The 17,725-nt window shown below is 57.6% G+C and overlaps 1 protein-coding gene across 1 annotated transcript in view; it reads right to left on the reverse strand.

Annotated features, from left to right (window-relative positions):
* The window catches only part of LOC114807843 (dual specificity testis-specific protein kinase 1-like), a 32,128-nt gene extending 23,194 nt beyond the window's left edge, over positions 1-8,934 (reverse strand). Inside the window, exon 1 of the mRNA XM_029054539.2 lies at positions 8,893-8,934. The gene's annotated coding sequence lies outside the window, so the exon portion shown is untranslated. The remainder of the gene's footprint in view (positions 1-8,892) is intronic.
* Positions 8,935-17,725: the final 8,791 nt, after the last annotated feature.

Here is a 17,725-nt window from a genome sequence, read left to right on the forward strand (position 1 = left end):
CCATCCCCATTTTCCGGATGAGGGAAGTGAAGCCCAGAGAAGTGAAGTGACTTGCCCGAGGTCACGCAGCAGATGAGAACCCGTGCAATTCCGGCCTCCCAGGCCCCCGCTTGATCCACTGTGCCACGCTGTTGGGGGCCGGGGATGCGTCTGTTATTCTGTTATATCGCACTTAGTACAGCGCTCTGCACACAGTAAGGCGCTCAATAAAAAAAGAATGTTGGTATTTGTTAAGCACTTACTATGTGCAGAGCACTGTTCTAAGCGCTGGGTAATCAGGTTGTCCCACATGAGGCTCACCGTCAATCCCCATTTTCCAGATGAGGTAACTGAGGCACCGAGAAGTGAAGTGACTTGCCCACAGTCACACGGCTGACAAGTGGCAGAGGCGGGATTCGAACCCATGACCTCTGACTCCGAAGCCCCGGCTCTTTCCACTAAGCCAAGGGCTTGGCACATAGTAAGTGCTTAACACACACCATCATCACCACCTCAGCTCGTTTTTAATAATAATAATAATAATGTTGGTATTTGTTTAAGCGCTTACTATGTGCCGAGCACTGTTCTAAGCGCTGGGGGAGACACAGGGGAATCAGGTTGTCCCATGTGGGGCTCACCCGTTAGCCAACCGCCAGCTTTCACGGCTGCACGGCTGTGGGAATCTACGGACGGTCGGCAACTCTGTACTAATTTACGGATGCTGTGGACTGTACTGAGCGCCAGAGAAGTACAGAATAAGGGACATAACTCCTTGAGATCAAGGAGCTAATCCTCTCCTGGGGGAGGCAGACGGAGTTACAGAGCCGTCGATCGAAATAAATGATTGAATGAATAGTCGAATCCACCTCCGTGAATAGGTGCTGCGGGGGATTATCAGCCGGTAGATAAACACCACGTTCAGTCGTATTCATTGAGCGCTTACCGTGTGCAGAGCACTGTACTAAGCGCTCGGAAAGTACAATTCGACACAATCCCTACCCAACGTCGGGCTCGCAGTCTAGACACCGGGCAAACGCCGGGGGAGAAGCCCGGCCTAGCGGAAAGCGTTCAGGGCTGGGAGTCGGGAGGCCTGGGTTCTGATCCCAGCTCTGCCACGTGCCTGCTGTGTGACCTTGGGTGAGTCATTTAACTTGGGGGTTACTCGTCTGTAAAGTGGGAAGAAGATACCTGTCCTGTCTCCCCGTTAGACTGTCAGCCCTAGGTGAGACGGAGATGGTGCCTGAGCTGATCTTCCCACCCAAACCCTGTCCTCCCCCGCTCTTACCCACCAGCGTAGCGAACGGCCGCTCCATTCCCCGTCTCGCCAGCCTGTAACGGTGGCGTGACCCTCGACTCCTCTCTCTCATTCAACCCACATATTCCACGTCACCAAATTCTGTCAGTCCCGCCTTCGCAACACTGCTAAGATTCGCCCTCTCCTCACCACCCCGACCGCTACCATCCCCACCCAAGCGCTCACCTCGGCCTCCTCGCTGACCTCCCGGCCTCCTGCCTCCGCCCGCTCCCGTCCGTCCTCCGCTCCGCTGCCCGGATCGTTTTTCTACCTCGGTCTCGTCCGTCTCAGCGCCCCGATCCTCCCTCGGGAGCCCCCTCCCCCTTCCCGTCCGACAGAGCGGCACTCTCCCCGTGTTCGAAACCTTATTAAAATCCATCTCCTCCGAGAAGCCTTCTTGGACCGAGGCCTAACTTCCCCCTCTCCGGCAGGCTTACATCTGTCCCCTTTTAAGCACTTGACAGTCACCCCGCCCTTGTCTTAACAAGGAGGCGGAACGAGGGCTCGGGAGTCAGAGGTCATGAGTTCGAATCCCGGCTCTGCCACCTGTCAGCTGTGTGACTGTGGGCGAGTCGCTTAACTTCTCTGTGCCTCGGTTACCTCATCTGTAAAATGGGGATTAACTGTGAGCCTCACGTGGGACGACCTGATCACCCCCCGAATCTGCCCCAGCGCTTAGAACAGTGCTCGGCACATAGTAAGCGCTTAACAGATACCAACATTATTATTATTATTATCATCGTCTGTTTTAGCATCATATTGTCCTCTCCCCAGCGCTTCGTACACTGCTCCGCACACAGTAAGCGCTCGATAAATACCAGTGACCGACTCCATATCTGAAATTGATTTTAATGTCTGTCTCCCGCTCTGAGCTCCTCATGGGCAGGGAACATAATGATGGCATTCGTTAAGGGCTTACTACGCGCCAGTCACTGTACTAAGCGCTGTCTACCAACTCTGTGGTAACGATAATTAATAATGACTATGGTATTTGTTAAGCGCTTACTAGGTGCCAGGCACTGTACTAAGCGCTGGGGCGGACACGAGCAAATGGGGCCGGCTCGCAATCTCAATCCCCGTTTTCCAGAGGAGGTCACGGAGGCCCAGAGACGGGAAGGGACTTACCCAAGACCGCACAGCAGCCAGGCGGCGGAGCCGGCATTAGAACCCACGACCTTCTGCCTCCCGGGCCCTAGCCACTGGACCACGGTGCTTCTCACGGTTCTCTCCCCAGCGCTTAGTACAGCGCTCTACACATGGTCGGCACTCAGTACACAGCACTGACTGGCTGGTCTACCCCGGTGCTTCGCCCGGGGCTTGGCGCACCAGCGGCACTGGGTCGTAATTGTTACTTAACTGCTGCGGGTCACTCACTCAGACCTCTGCACCGACTATTTTTAAGTTTTCTGCAGCTTTCGTTCTGACCTATTTTCACCTCAGGATGTTGGTGGGGGACGCTAGAAGAAGCGGCTTCCTGCGAGCCGGGGTACCGGCGCGCTCGAAGGGGAAGGGGCTTATTCTCCTGACGGCGGGACCCCGAAAGCGGGCTTTAATCCGAGAATTTCCGATTCATCGCAGGGAAGAGAGTCGCTCCGAAATCACCCGACTCTGGGAAGGCGGAGACAGTGCCCGTCGGTTTTTGGGGTGACATCGAAAGCCCCCAATTTTGCCAGCGAGGAGGGGTGGGAGTGAAACCCAAACGTTTTCCCTCGCTGACGTTTAATAGTAACGGTATTATTAATAATAATAATGGTGTTTGTTAAGAGACGCGTTAGGAGGGGTGCTTGTTAAGATAACGGTATACGAGACGCGCGGCTTAGTGGAAAGAGCCCCGGCTTGGGAGTCGGAGGTCGTGGGTTCTGATCCCCGCTCCGTAGCGTGGCTCGGTGGAAAGAGATCATGGGTTTGAATCCCGGCTCTGCCACTTGTCAGCTGTGTGACTGTGGGCAAGTCACTTAACTTCTCTCGTCCGTAAAATGAGGGTGAAGACTGAGAGCCTCACGTGGGTCAACCCGATTACCTTGTATCTCCCCCAGCGCTTAGAACAGTGCTCTGCACCTAGTAAGCGCTTAACAAATACCAACATTATTATCAGTAGTACTTGTCTGCTGCGTGACCTTGGGTGAGTCACTTCACTTCTCTGGGCCTCAGTTCCCTCATCTGTAAAATGGGGATGGAGACAGGGAGCCCCATGTGGGACGACCTGATGACCCTGAATCTACCCCGCCGCTGGGAACGGTGCTTGGCACATAGTAAGCGCTCAACAAATACCACCATTATTAAGCGCCTACCTCGCGTCGAGCACTGCTCTAATCGTCTAAAGCGTACCTAGCCCTGGGCCCGACACAGGATGAGCGCTTAACCAATATCCTCATAATAGCAATGATAATAAAGAAGCCACTGTTTTTCCCAGGTTTGGAATCGGTGATTAAGTATTAATCTCCAGACCCTTGTACCTGGGGCCAAAGACCCTGGAGGGTCTGAGTCCATCAATCAGTGGCACGTACCGGGCGCTTACCGTGTGCAGAGCACTGTACTGAGGGCTGGGGAGAGGACAACAAAAGAGAGTCGGTAGTCACGAACCCTGCCCACGACCAGCTTCCAGCCTGGAGGGGGAGAAGAATGGAAACGTGCCGCCCAGCTGACCCCCCCAGCTGACCCTGGAGAGACTCCACTTCCTCCCATGCACCCCTTTCCCCTACTCTGCCATTTATAACTGAGTGTGGCAGAGGAGGGAGGAAGAGGGCGGTTCGGGTGGTGAACAGTGGGGCGCCCAGCACAACCCGGCCCGCACCCCGCGCTCCTCTAACGCCAACCTTCTCCCAGTGCCTCCGTCTCATCCATCTCGCCGTCGGCCTCTCGCCTGGAACGCCCTCCCTCCTCAAATCCAAGCAACGATTCCTCTCCCCCCTCTTCAAAGTCTTAACGAAGGCCCGCCTCCTCCAAGAGGCCTTCCCCGACTGCACCCTCCTTCCCTCTTCTCCCTCTCCCGTCTGCGTCGCCCCGCCTCGCTCCCTTTCTCCATCGCCCCTCCCGGCCCCGCACCGCTCAGGTCCATATCTGTCATTTATTTATTTCTCTTAATGTCTGTCTCCGCCTTTAGACCGGAAGCCCGTTGTGGGCAGGGAATGGGTCTGTTTACTGTTATAGGGTATTCTCCCCGGCGCTTAGTACAGTGCTTTGCAAGTGAGTGCTCAATAAATATGATTGAATGAATCAATGAAGGCGCCCCCATGGGGGAGGAAGACTCGGTGACCCTCAGGTTTCTAGACTAGTAACCGGCCTCTAACGATAACAAGGATAATGAGAGCAATACTGAAGATGACGGTGGTATTTATTAGGCGCTTACTAGGCGTCAAGCACTGGTACTAAGCGCTGGGGTGGATACGAGCAGATGGGGTTGGACAAAGTCCCCGTCCCACGTGGGGTTCACGGACTCAGACCCCCTTTTAGAGATGCGGTAACTGAGGCCCAGAGAAGTGAAGTGATTTACCCAAGGTCACACAGCAGACAAGTGGCGGAACTGGGATTAGAACCCAGCTCCTTCTGACTCCCAGGCCCCGGCTCTATCCCACAGGAGGACTAAGACTGAGAAGCAGCGTGGCTCAGTGGAAAGAGCACGGGCTTTGGAGTCAGGGCTCACGAGTTCGAATCCCAGCTCTGCCACTTGTCGGCTGTGTGACTGTGGGCGAGTCACTTAACTTCTCTGTGCCTCGGTTCCCTCATCTGTAAAATGGGGATTAAGACCGTGAGCCCCACGTGGGACAACCTTAATCCCCTGTGTCTACCCCAGCGCTTAGAACAGTGCTCGGCACATAGTAAGCGCTTAACAAATACCAACATTATTAAGACTGGACCCTCATTTTTCTATCTTCTCTGTTGAGAAGCAGCGTGGCTCAGTGGATAGAGCACAGGCTTAGGAGTCAGAGGACCAGAGTTCTAATCCCAGCTCTGCCGCTTGTCTGCTGGGTGACCTTGGGCAAGTCCCTTCACTTCTCCGTGCCTCGGTTCCCTCATCTGGAAAACGGGGATTTATACCGTGGGCCCCACGTGGGACAGGAACTGTGGGCACCCTAATTACTTTGTATCATCTACCCCAGCTCTTAGAACAGTGCTTGACACCTAGTAAGCAATTACCAAATACCATTATTATTATTTATTGAGCACTCACTGTGTGCAGGACACTGTACTAAGAGCTTGGCAAAATACAACTGTGCCATTGTTCTTGTCCGTCCGTCTCCCCCGATTAGACCGTAAGCCCGTCAAAGGGCAGGGACCGTCTCTATCTGTTGCCGACTTGTTCATTCCAAGCGCTCAGTACAGTGCTCTGCACATAGTAACCGCTCAATAAATACTATTGGATGAATGAATGAATGAATACGACGATACAAGAGACGCTTTCCCTGCCCACCACGAGCTCAGCAACTGTGGCAGTCATCATCATTCCTGCCCATCCTGTAGCCCCCCCCGGCCCCCTGGCCCTAGAAGAGGCCACCTGGCTTCCGGCCTCGAACTCGGCACCGAGGGCCGACGGAACCCCAGCCCCGGACCGGGCGAGCCGGAGGGAGGGATCCCCGGCGGAAGCGGGGAGGGGGCCTGTGGCCGCCGAGAGCAAAGAGCGGCTCGGGACCTCGGGAATCTGTGGCCGAACCGTACTTTCCCAAGCGTTCGGTGCAGCGCTCTGCACACCGTGAGCGCCCAGTCAATACGACCGAACGAACCAATGACCCTTCCGTGTTGGCCGCCGTACAGGCCGTCCCGAGACCGCCCGTGGGCCCGTCCGGCCGGGTGGGGGGAGTCGGCCAAGCCTGCCCCTTCCCATCCTTTCTGTGGGAGAAAGGGGGCACGGAGACCCAGTTGCCACCGGGGGGACCCCAGAAGAGTCCGGCCGCGTCTTTCCGGCGAAGCTCCAACCGGGGACCGGCAACTTCGACTTGGAAAACGCCACACGCTGTTGACGGCGGGGGAGGTTTCTACAGAGGAATGTCGGGGGGGAGGGGATCGGTGGGGAAGAGGGTGGCCGGCCCGGGGCGGGGGGGGGGGCGGGTTCCTCTGGAACCCGGCAGAAGCCCGACCCACGGCACATTCCCGACGTCCGGCCGAGCTCGGCTGTGGGCATGGCGACCGAGGGGATCGGGTGGCGACCGCCCCTCCTTCGGCCACAGGCCTCGGTCGGCGGGCCCGGATCCCAGACAGCCTCGGCATGGCCAAGCCCCGGCCTCCCGCAGCAGGAGACGGCGTCCGGCACCGAGCCAGGTGAAAGAGAGGCCCGGCGGGCCTCCGGGGGACGTGACCGGCTGAAAGGAGCCCTGCCAGCGGGCAGGACCGAAACAAGCCCCACGCCCACCTCCTCCACCTCACGCCCCCCCCCGGGAAATCCACAAAACCAACCATCGCTGGGGCCACTTGGACCCAGATGCCAACTCGTCCTCACGGGGAGCACGGCGGGGAGGCGGGATGGCGGCCGGTTTCGGACGTTCGGCCTCCGGGATGCGAGGGCAAGAAATCGGCCCTTTGGGCTACCGGTTCGGAGGGCAGGGCGGGCACTAAGTCGGGGAGGTCCCGGGAGGCCCCCATCTTTGTGAAGGGCCACTCTGCGGCGGCCAGAGGGGTTCCTTGCCCTACTTTCCATCTTGGGAACACCTAGCTCTCGAAGCTCTACGGTCTTGTAGGAGAGCCAGGAGGAGGGAGGACGAGAGTCCCCCTACCCCATCACCACAGAGCTGCGATCTTATAGTAACTCTTGTGGGCCTCGGTTACCTTCTCTGTAAAATGGGGATTAAAGACCGGGAGCCCCGTGTGGTACGGAGACTGTGTCCGACCTAATTAGCTTGTACCCACCCCAGGGCTTAGTAGGATGCCTGACATATAGCCGGCGCTTAAATACCACCCACCCGCCCAAATCGGGCACCCCAAAGAGACGACCCCTCTGCTTCTCTGAGGAGAGGGAAGCCCCAGGATCTCACCTCTCATCCCACGGCGCGCGCGTCCCTACCCGTAATTTATTTATTTCTATTAACGTCTGCCTCCCCGGCTAGACCGTGGGCTCGTTACGGGCGGGGCGAGGCGTCTACCGACTCTGCCGTCCTGTCCTCTCCCAAACACCTGGTCCAGTGCTCTGCACCCAGTAAGCGCTCAATAAATACCATCGACGGACGGTTCTCTGCCGACAAGGGAGACTTGAGAGCTGACGTTTCCCCACAGAAGCTGGGGCCACGGCAGGGCACCCAACTCCGGGGTGCGGGAAGAGGAAATAGTGGCCGCGGGCAGTTCGGTGCCTGCCAAAGTGATAATAGCCATCGGGGTATTTGTTAAGCGCTTACTACGTGCCAAGCGCTGTTCCAAGCGCCGGACCGACTGCGTCGGCCAAAGTCCGCGCAGAGGACGCTACTCACGTCATCGCCTCTTCTGCTCCCGTCCTGTTGCCTCCCGGGGTCAAACGGACCCAGTCCTCGGGGCCCGGGGGGGGTCGGAGTGGGGAGGAGGACAGCCGGCTCTGGACTAGGAGTCAGCACATCGAGGTTTGCCCAGCTGCCTGCTGTGAGACCTCGGATGAGTCACTCGGCGACCCTGGGCCTCGGTTCCCTCCTCCGTTAAGTAGGGATAACCCATCCGCGCTCCCTCCCCGACAGGCCGGGAACCCCACGCGGGACGGGGCCCGCGTCCGAGACGATGGCCTATTCATTCATGCGATCGTATCTATGGAGCGCTCACCGTGTACAGAGCGCTGCGCTAAGCGCTTGGAAAGTACGGTTCAACGATAAAGGGAGCCAATCCCGGCCCACACCGGGCTCGCCGTCTAGAAGGGGGGAGACGGACGACAAGACAAGTAAACGGGGGGTTATCTACCCATCCCGGGGCTTATTTCGGTGTGCGGCACAGAGTACGAGCCCAGGCCTCGGAGGCGGAAGGACCCGGGTTCAAATCAGGGGAAGCAGCCCGGGCTTCGGAGTCGGAGGTCACGGGTTCGACTCCCGCCTCTGCCGCTCGTCAGCTGTGGGACTGTGGGCGAGTCACTTCACTTCTCTGGGCCTCAGTGACCTCGTCTGGAAAACGGGGATGAACGGCGAGCCTCGCGTGGGACGACCCGACTACCCCGTCTCCACCCCGGCGCTTAGAACAGTTAAGTAAGCGCTTAACAAATACCGACATTATCACATCCCGTCTCCACGTGTCCGCCGTGTGACCTCGGGCGAGTCACTTCACCGCTCCGAGCCTCGCTTCCCTCATCTGTAAAATGGGGATGAAGACCGCGAGCCCCACGGGGGGCCGGCCCCCGACCCGATGACCTCGCGTCTACCCCAGCGCTCAGAACGGGGCTCGGCGCACGGTAAGTGCCTAATAGGTACCGGAATGATGATTGCAATTATGAGGAGGAGCTCAGCGCCCCCCACGACGTTATCATTAGCGGGCGGGGGCTGGACCGTTGAGCCGGCGGGGAGGGAGGGGGTTGGGGGGGGGGGAAAGAGGTGGAAGACAGAGACGGAAGGGGGAGGAAGAGGGGAGGGTGAAGAGAGGGAAGTGGAGGGCAAGAGAGGGGAGAAGGGCAGAGTGGGGAGCAGCGAGGGAGGACGGGGAGGCTCCGGAGGCTGCCGGGGGTCGCCCCCCGCCGCGCTCACCTGCTCCGACGCTGCCACGATCCCGCCGACGCCGCCGGAGCCCCGCCGCCCCCCTCCCTCCTTCTCCTCCTCCTCCTCCTCCCCTTCCCTCCTCCTGCTCCTCCGCCCGGAGCCCCTCCCCTCCCCTCTAAGCCCCGCCCCTCTCCGCCACCGGCCCCCGCCCATCCTCCGGAGGCCCCCGCCCCCTCGCCCCGGGGGGCCGGGCCGGGCCGGGGGGAGGAGGACGACGAGGAGCAGAAGAAGTAGGAGAAGGAGAAGAAGGAGGAGGAGAAGAAGGAGGAGAAGGAGGAGGAGAAGAGGAAGGAGAAGGAGGAGAAGAAGCAGCCGCCCGGCAGAGTGGGTAGAGCCCGGGCCCGGGAGTCACGAGGTTCTCACCCCACCTCCCACCCTCGACTGCCATGGGACCCTGGCCGAGTCACTTCACTCCTCTGGGCCTCGGTTCCCTCACCTGTCACGTCGGGGGGGGGGGGCAGACTGCGAGCCCCACGTGGATCCACCCTGGCGCTCGGTACAGTGCCTGGCCCAGAGGACGCGCTTCACAGATACCGCCGTTATTATTATCATTATTATTAGGAGGAGGAGGGGTGGGGAGGAGAGGGGAGGGAAGGAGTGGGAGGATGAGGAGGAAGAGGAGGAGGAGGAGAGGCATGGCCTAGTGGCTAGAGCCCAGGCACCTGTCTGCCGTGTGACCTCGGCCCAGTTACTTAACTTCTCTGGGCCTCAGTTCTCTCATCTCTAAAACGGAGGTTAAGATTGTGAGCCTCAACGTGGGACAACCTCTGATTACCCTGTATCTACCCCAGCGCTTAGAACAGCGCTCTGCCCATAGTAAGTGCTCAACGAATACCAACATTATTATTATTATTATTATTATTATGGTATCTGTTAGGGTATTCGTTGAGCACTTACTATACTTGGGGCGCTGTTCTAAGCCCCGGGGGTGGATACGAGCAAGTTGGGTTGGCTACAGTCCCCGTCCCTCGTGGGGCTCACAGTCTCGATCTCCCTTTTACAGCCGAGGTAACTGAGGGACAGAGAAGTGAAGCGACTCGCCCAAGTGACGGAGCCGGGATGAGAACCCAGGTCCTTCTGACTCGCAGGCCCGTTCTCTATCCGCTAAGCCACACTGTTTCTCTACTGGCCTCTTCCCACCCCTGAACCTCCGATGCCCTTTCCTGAAATCAGCAGAAATCTACCTATTCCGATCTGGATATCTCAGTCCGGAGTCCCCTGGATCTCCCCGGATCTCCCGACCCGGGCCTACAACTCTGCCTATCTTGGCCGGGATATCCCGGTCCGGATATCTCAGTCTGGATCTCCCCGGATCTCCCGACCTGGATCTACAACTCTGGATATCTTGGCCGGGCTATCCGGGTCTGGATATCTCAGTCTGGGTTTCTTGGTCTGGATCTTCCGATCTGGATATCTCAGTCTGGATCTCCTGGTCTGGGCCTCCCCGTTGGGAGTCGGAGCCCTGTCTTGAGCCCAGTCGAGCCTCTGCAGGTTTCCGGCACATAGCTTCTGCCGGTGGCCCACCCTTCCCATTATCTGAGAGGCGGGGAGGCCCGTTTAATAACGATCATGCTAATGATCTTATTTTGGAAGCGCTTACTGTGCGCGCGGCACTGGGGCCGAGCACCACTAGCGGCCTGGACCCGGTTCCTAGCTCACCCGGGGCTCGCGGTCTAAGGGGGAAGGAGAACAGGTATCGAACCCCCGTTTTACAGATGAGAAAACCGAGGCCCAGAGAAGTGAAGCGACTGGCACGGCTGGCAAGTGGCGGAGCCAGGATTAGAACCGTCTGAATCCCAGCTCCAGGCCCTTTCCAGCAAACCACGCCGATCCTGTCTTTCCTCTTACAGGTCCGCTCCTCTAATGCCAACGCACTCACTGTACGTTGAAGGAATTCATTCAGTCATATTGCTTGAGCGCTTATTGGGTGCCGAGCACTGTACTAAGTGCTTGGGAAGCACAATTCGGCAACAGAGAGAGACAATCCCTACCCAACAACGGGCTCACGGTCTGGATGGTCCTCCCTGCGTCCCTGCAACCGGGCTCAGCCGCGAGCCTGACCTCGGGTCATCCGTCTCGGAGCCTCTCTTGTTGTGCCGCCCTTCGCTGCCGCTGCCTGGCCCGGCTCTCCTTCCCACTTAGGAGCCACTGTGGTCCTAAGCCACCGCTCCGAGAAACGACCCGGCTCTCGCCCGGGCCCCGGGGACGGCAGAGCTGCCTGAGTTTCAGCGTTTCGATCCCAGCTCCGTCACTTCATTCATTCCATCGCATTTACCGAGCACACCCTGTGTGCAGAACACCGTACCAAGCCCTTGGAAAGTACAGTTCGGCCACAGAGACGATCCCTACCCAACAACGGGCTCACAGCCTAGAAGGGGGGGACGGACATCGAGGCAAGTAGACAGGCATCGATAGCATCAATACAAATAGAATTAGAGTTATATACAGATCATTAATGAAATAAGTAGAATAATAAATATGTCCACAAGTGCTGTGAGGGGGGAGAGGGGTAGATCAGAGGGAGGGAGTCGGGGCGATGGGGAGAGGAAAAGGGGGGGCTCAGGCCGGGAAGTAGGGCTTTGGGGGGGGGGGGAGGTGGGATAGTCTGGCGGATGTGAGGAGGGAGGGCGTTCCAGGCCAGAGGTAGGACGGCGGCCGACAGCGGGACGGGCGAGAACGAGGCCCGGTGAGGAGGTGAGCGGCGCCAGAGGAGCGGAGTGTGAGGGCTGGGCTGGAGAAGGAGAGAAGGGAAGTGAGGTAGGAGCGGGCAGGGGGATGGACAGCTTGGAAGCCAAGAGTGAGGAGTTTTCGCTTCAAACGGAGGTTGATAGGCAACCACTGGAGGTTTTTGAGGAGGGGGAGTGACATCTCCACAACGTTTCTGTAGAAAGATCACCCGGGCAGCAGAGTGAAGTATAGACTGAAGTGGGGAGAGATAAGAGGTTGGGAGATCCGGTGGGTGACCTTGGACCAGTCACTGAACTACGTGCCTCAGTTTCTCCCTCTAAGGTGGGGACTACATTCCTGCTCCCTCCCCCTTTAGACTGAGAGCCCCGGGTGGGACGGGGACTGTGTCCCACCTGATTTTTATGTATCTAACCCCAGTGCTTGGCACAGTGTGGGGGCTTTTAGCACGGCATTTGTCAAGTGCTTACTATGTGCCAGGCACCGTACTACGTGCCGGGGGTGGATGCCGACTAACCAGGTTGGATCCTGTCCGTGTCCCACGTGGGGTTCGCCGTCTCAATCCCCATTTGCAGATGAGGGAACTGAGGTCCAGAAAAGTGAAGTGAAAGAAACGTTTGGTAAAAAAAAGATTTTTAAAAATGCCAATGCTTTTTAAAAAGGACTCGCGGAAACCCCCGCCTCAGCGTTGGTTCGAGTTATGAAGGAGAGGCCTGAAGGAAGCCACTGTCCCGGGGAGCCTTATTTTATGGTATTTAAGCGCATACTATGTGCCAGACACTGCACCGAGCGCTGGGATAAATCCAAGCTAATCATTTTGGACACAGGCCATGTCCCACATGGGGGGGGGGTTCACCACCTTAATCCCCATTTTGCAGATGAGGGAACTGAGGCACAGAGAAGTGACTTGCTCAAGGCCGCACGGCAGATCTGTGGCGGAGTCCGGATTAGAAACCGGGTCCTTCTGACTCTCGGGCATGTGCTCTATCCGCTCGGCCTCGCTGCTTCTCGTGCTTCTGGGGGGCTTTTGGAATTTGGGGTTTATCGGGCAGAGCTGGTCACCGTGGCTAGTCAACCCTGCCCTTTGGAGTCAGATGGAGGCCAGCGGGGAGGCTCCCTAGGGGAGGCCCCTCTTTCGGCCTCTACCAAACCCACAGCGTCAGCCTCTAGGGCCTCTGCTCCATCCTAGTCCTCCTCGACCGCTCAGCTGCCTCGGACACTGTGGACCGGCCCCTTCTCCCGGAAACGTTATCCTGTCTCGGCTTCACTGACACCGTCCTCTCCCGGTTCTCCTCCTATCTCTCGGGCCGCTCATTCTCAGTCTCTTTCGCGGGCTCTTCCTCTGTCTCCCACCCCCTACCTGTTGGGCGTCCCTCAAGCTTCAGTTCTGGGTCCCCTTCTCTTCTCCACTCCCTTGGGGACCTCATTCACTCCCATGGCTTTAACTCATAGAGGATGATTCCCAAATCTCCATCTCCGGGCCTGATCTCTCTCTCTCTCTCTCTCTCTGCAGTCTCACATCTCCTCCTGCCTTCAAGACATCGCTACTTGGATGTCCTGCCGCCGCTTCAAACTTCACACGTCCGAAACAGAGCTTCTTACCTTCCCACCCAAACCCGGTCCTCCCCCTGACTTTCCCGTCATCGTAGACAGCGCCGCCAGCCTTCCTGTCTCACCGGCCCATAACTTTGGTTTTATCCTCGACTCCTCTCTCTCGTTCGACTCACACATTCAATCACTAAATCCTGGGAAGAATCTGTCCTTTCTCTCTACCCAAACTGTTGCCACGCTGATCCGAGCACTTACCTTATCCCGCCTTGATGACACTATCAACCTCCTCTCTCTCCCCTTTCCAGTTGATACTTCACTCTGCTGCCCGGATCATTTTTCTACAAAAACATTCAGCCCATGTTTCCCCATTCCTCAAGAACCTCCAGTGGTTGTCCGACCACCTCCGCCTCTAAGAGAAACTCAATCACCTCGCCCCTTCCTACTTCGCCTCACTTCTCTCCTACTCCGACCCAGCCCGCGCACTTCACTGCTCTAATGCCAACCCACTCACTCGTCCCTCCATCTCGTCTATCTCGCCGCCAACCCCTTGCCCACATCCTGCCTCTGGCCCGGAACGCCCTCCCTCCTCACATCCGACTGACGACGACTCTCCCCACCTGCAAAACCTTATTAAAGGCTCGTCTCCTCCAAGAGGCCTTCCCTGTCCGAGCCCTCCTCTCCTCCCGCTCCCTTCCGCGTCCCCCTGGCTCACTCCCTTTATTCACCACCCCCGCCCCCAGCCCCAAAGCACTTAGATCTTACCTATAAACCCGTCAAACGGCAGGGACCGTCTCTATCTGTTGCCGACTCGTTCGTTCCAAGCGCTTAGTACGGTGCTCTGCACGTAGTAAGCGCTCAATAAATACTATTGAATGAATTGATATATAATGTCTGCCCCCCCCCCGAGATTATAAGCTTCTCCTGTATTATATAATATTATAAGATTATAAGTGGGCAGGGAATGCGTCGGTGGTATTGTTGCATAGTAATAATAATAATGCTAATAATGTTGGTATTTGTTAAGCGCTTAGTATGTGCAGAGCACTGTTCTAAGCGCTGGGGTAGATACAGGGTCCCACGTGAGGCTCACAGTTAATCCCCATTTTACAGATGAGGGAACTGAGGCCCAGAGAAGTGAAGTGACTTGCCCACAGTCACACAGCTGACAAGTGGCAGAGCCGGGGGTCGAACCCATGACCACTGACTCCGAAGCCCAGGCTCTTTCCACTGAACCACGCTGCTTCTATCTGCTAAGAGCGTACAGTGTTCCCGGTCCTGTACTAAGCGCTGGCAAATGGGGCGGGACACCGTCCCTGTCCCACCTGGGGCTCCCGCTCTCCATCCCCATTTTACAGATGAGATGACTGAGGCCCAGAGAAGTGAAGTGACTTGGCCCGGGTCACACAGCAGACAAGCGGCGGAGCTGCGATTAGCACCCAGGATCTTCGGACTCCTAGGCCCGTGCTCTATCCAAATTAGGTCATGCTGCTTCTCCTGCGCTCCAGAGCTCTCCCGAGCTACTCTCCCAAGCTCTTAGAACAGTGTCCTGCCCGCAGGAAGGACTGATAAATATATGATTGATCAGTCCAAGATTAGTTTCCCAGTGAAGCCTGGCAGGGCTCTGTTCACCTCCACCCTCCCCGCCGAAAGGTCTCCAGGGACACCCGGGGCTTTTTTAGCTTCCACCCCTCATTACCGTAAGCCTCCGGTTCTCCTACTAAATTCACCCCCCGACCTCATAATGAAAATTTGACCCGCAGTCCGTCCCACCAGTTGCAGGCGGAGGAGACTTTCTCATCTTATTCTAGTTATTTTATTAACGATGTGTATATATCTCTAATTCTATTTATGTCCATCGATGCTATTGAGGCCTGTCCACTTGCTCTGTTTTGTTTTGTTGTCTGTCCCCCCCCTTCGGGACCGTGAGCCCGCCGTTGGGGAGGGATTGTCTCTATCTGTTGCCGAGTTGTACTTTCCAAGCGGTTTAGTACAGCGCTCTGCACGCGGCAAGCGCTCGATTAAATACGATTGAATGAATGAACGAAGGAATCTTGCCATCGAGTCGTCGTCCTCTGCTGACCGTCGTGGCTATTTCAGAAGTGAGGTATCCCCCCTCCACCCCAGCCCCGTCCTCCCCGGCCCCGTCTCGGCCCACCCGTAGATTCTGGCCAACTCACCCAACGCTCTCCATCTCGACTTTCTTTTGGGAATTCCTGGAACGGAGACAAAGGGCAGTTCCCCTTCTGCCGCTCTGAACAATCCGGTCACATTCCAGACAGGGGCCGCCGGGAACTGGGAAAGCCATCGAGTGACTAAAGGGCAAATAAAAACGCTGGCAGTGCGCAACGGCAGGACTGTGAAAGACCACAGTCATTCATTCGGTCGTATTTATCGAGCGCTCACTGCGTGCGGAACACTGGACTGAGCGCTTGGGAGCGGACGGTATGACAATAAAGAGAGACATTCCCTGCCCACGGCGGTCTAGGGGGGGAAGACAGACATTAATAGAAAGAAATAAATGACGGAGAGGGACGTGAGTGCCGTGGGGTTGGCCGGGGGCGGGGGAGGATGAAGAAAGGGAGCGATTCCGGGCGGCGCAGAAGGGAGGGGGAGGAGAGGAAAAGAGGGTGCAATCAGGGAAGGCTTCTTGGAGGAGATGGGCCCGCAGTAAGGCTTCGAAGAGGGGCAGAGGAATCGTCTGTGGGATTTGAGGAGGGAGGGCGTTCCGGGCCAGAGGCGGGACGTGGGCGAGAGGTCGGGGGCGAGATTTCACCGCGTACCAGCCGGGCCTGGGCCCTGAACCCATCTGCCCCCTTCGCGCTTCCGAAGTCCGACTCTTCCCGCCACCTCTAAGAGGCCGTGAGGATGGGGGAGGTGGGGGGGGTTGTTCTGACCACTTCTGGCGTAGCGGCTCGAGCCCGGGCCCGGGAGTCACAAAGTCATGGGTTCTAATCCTGTCTTCTGGGTGACCCGGGCCAAGTCGCTTCGCTTCTCTGGGCCTCAGTTACCTCGCCTGTAAAATGAGGATGGAGACCACGGGGCCCCACGTGGGACAGGGACAGTGTCCAACCCCATTTGCTCGTATCCACTCCAGTGGGTGGCACATAGTAAGCGCTTAACAAATACCGCAATTATTGTTATTATAGATAGGGAAACCGAAGCTCAAGATCCTAGCCCCCACCCAGCCGCAGGGGAGCCGGGGCGGAGGCGCCCCGTGGGGCACGAGAAACCGGGGTATGCGGAGGCAGTGTGGCTTAGTGGAAAGAGCACAGGGTTGGGAGTCAGAGGAAGTGGGTTCATTCACTCAGTCGATCGTATTTATCGAGCGCCTCCCGTGTGCAGAGCGCTGTACTAAGCGCTTGGGAAGTACAATTCGGCAACAGAGAGGGACAATCCCTGCCCACAACGGGCTCACGGTCTAAAAAGGGGGAGACATCCATTGACTGCATCGTATTTATTGAGCTCTCACTGTGGGCCCAGCACCGTGCTATGCCCTCGGAAAGTCCAAATCAGCAACGAACGGAGACCGGTCCCGCCCACGCCGGGCTCACGGCCGCTTTATCTGCTGTGTGACCTTGGACAAGCCGCTTCCCTGAAGCAGCGCGGCTCAGTGGAAAGAGCCCGGGCTTGGGAGTCAGAGGTCGTGGGTTCTAATCCCGGCTCTGCCGCTTGTCAGCTGTGCGACCGCGGGCAAGTCACTTCACTTCTCCGTGCCTCAGTTCCCTCATCTGGATGACGGGGATGAAGACCGTGAGCCGCCCGTGGGACCACCTGATCACCCTGTATCTCCCCCGGCGCTTAGAACAGTGCTCGGCACACGGTAAGCGCTTAACAAATACCAACGTTATTTATTCCCTTCCCTGGGCCTCACCTAGAAAATGGGGATTGAGAGGGAGAGCCCCACGGGGGACAACCCGATCACCCTGTATCTACCCCAGCGCTTAGAACGGTGCCGTGCACATAGTAAGCGCTTAACAAATCCCAACATCATCATCGTCATCATCACCGCCTGATTAGCCGCCATCGACTCCAGCGCTCAGAACAGCGTGAGCGCTTCCCGGATGCTATCCGCTCATGAATCCCGGCCCTGCCACTTGTCAGCTGTGTGACCGTGGGCAAGTCACTTCACTTCTCTGGGCCTCGGTTCCCTCCTCTGGAAAACGGGGATGAAGCCCGGGAGCCGCAAGTGGGACCACCCGATAATAACGTTGGTATGTGTTAAGCGCTTACTAGGTGCAGAGCGCTGTTCTAAGCGCTGGGGGGGGGGGGGGGATACGGGGGTCATCAGGTGGTCCCACGGGAGACTCACAGTCGATCCCCATTTTCCAGATGAGGGAACCGAGGCCCAGAGAAGTGAAGTGACTCGCCCCCGGTCACACAGCTGCTGACAAGCGGCAGAGCTGATGACCCTGTGTCCCTCCCAGCGCTTAGAACAGTGTTCTGCACAGGGGAAGGGCTTAATACCAACATTATTATTTCGGCTAGGATTATGATGAGCGGAGGAGGTGGCGGAGGGCCGCAGACACGTGACCGGGGGGAGGGGGGAAATGGGGGGTCACGTGTTCCTCCCCCTCCCACCCCCCCG

This window comes from Ornithorhynchus anatinus, chromosome X4, assembly GCF_004115215.2.
Source record: "Ornithorhynchus anatinus isolate Pmale09 chromosome X4, mOrnAna1.pri.v4, whole genome shotgun sequence".
Classification (NCBI taxonomy): Eukaryota; Metazoa; Chordata; class Mammalia; order Monotremata; family Ornithorhynchidae; genus Ornithorhynchus; species Ornithorhynchus anatinus.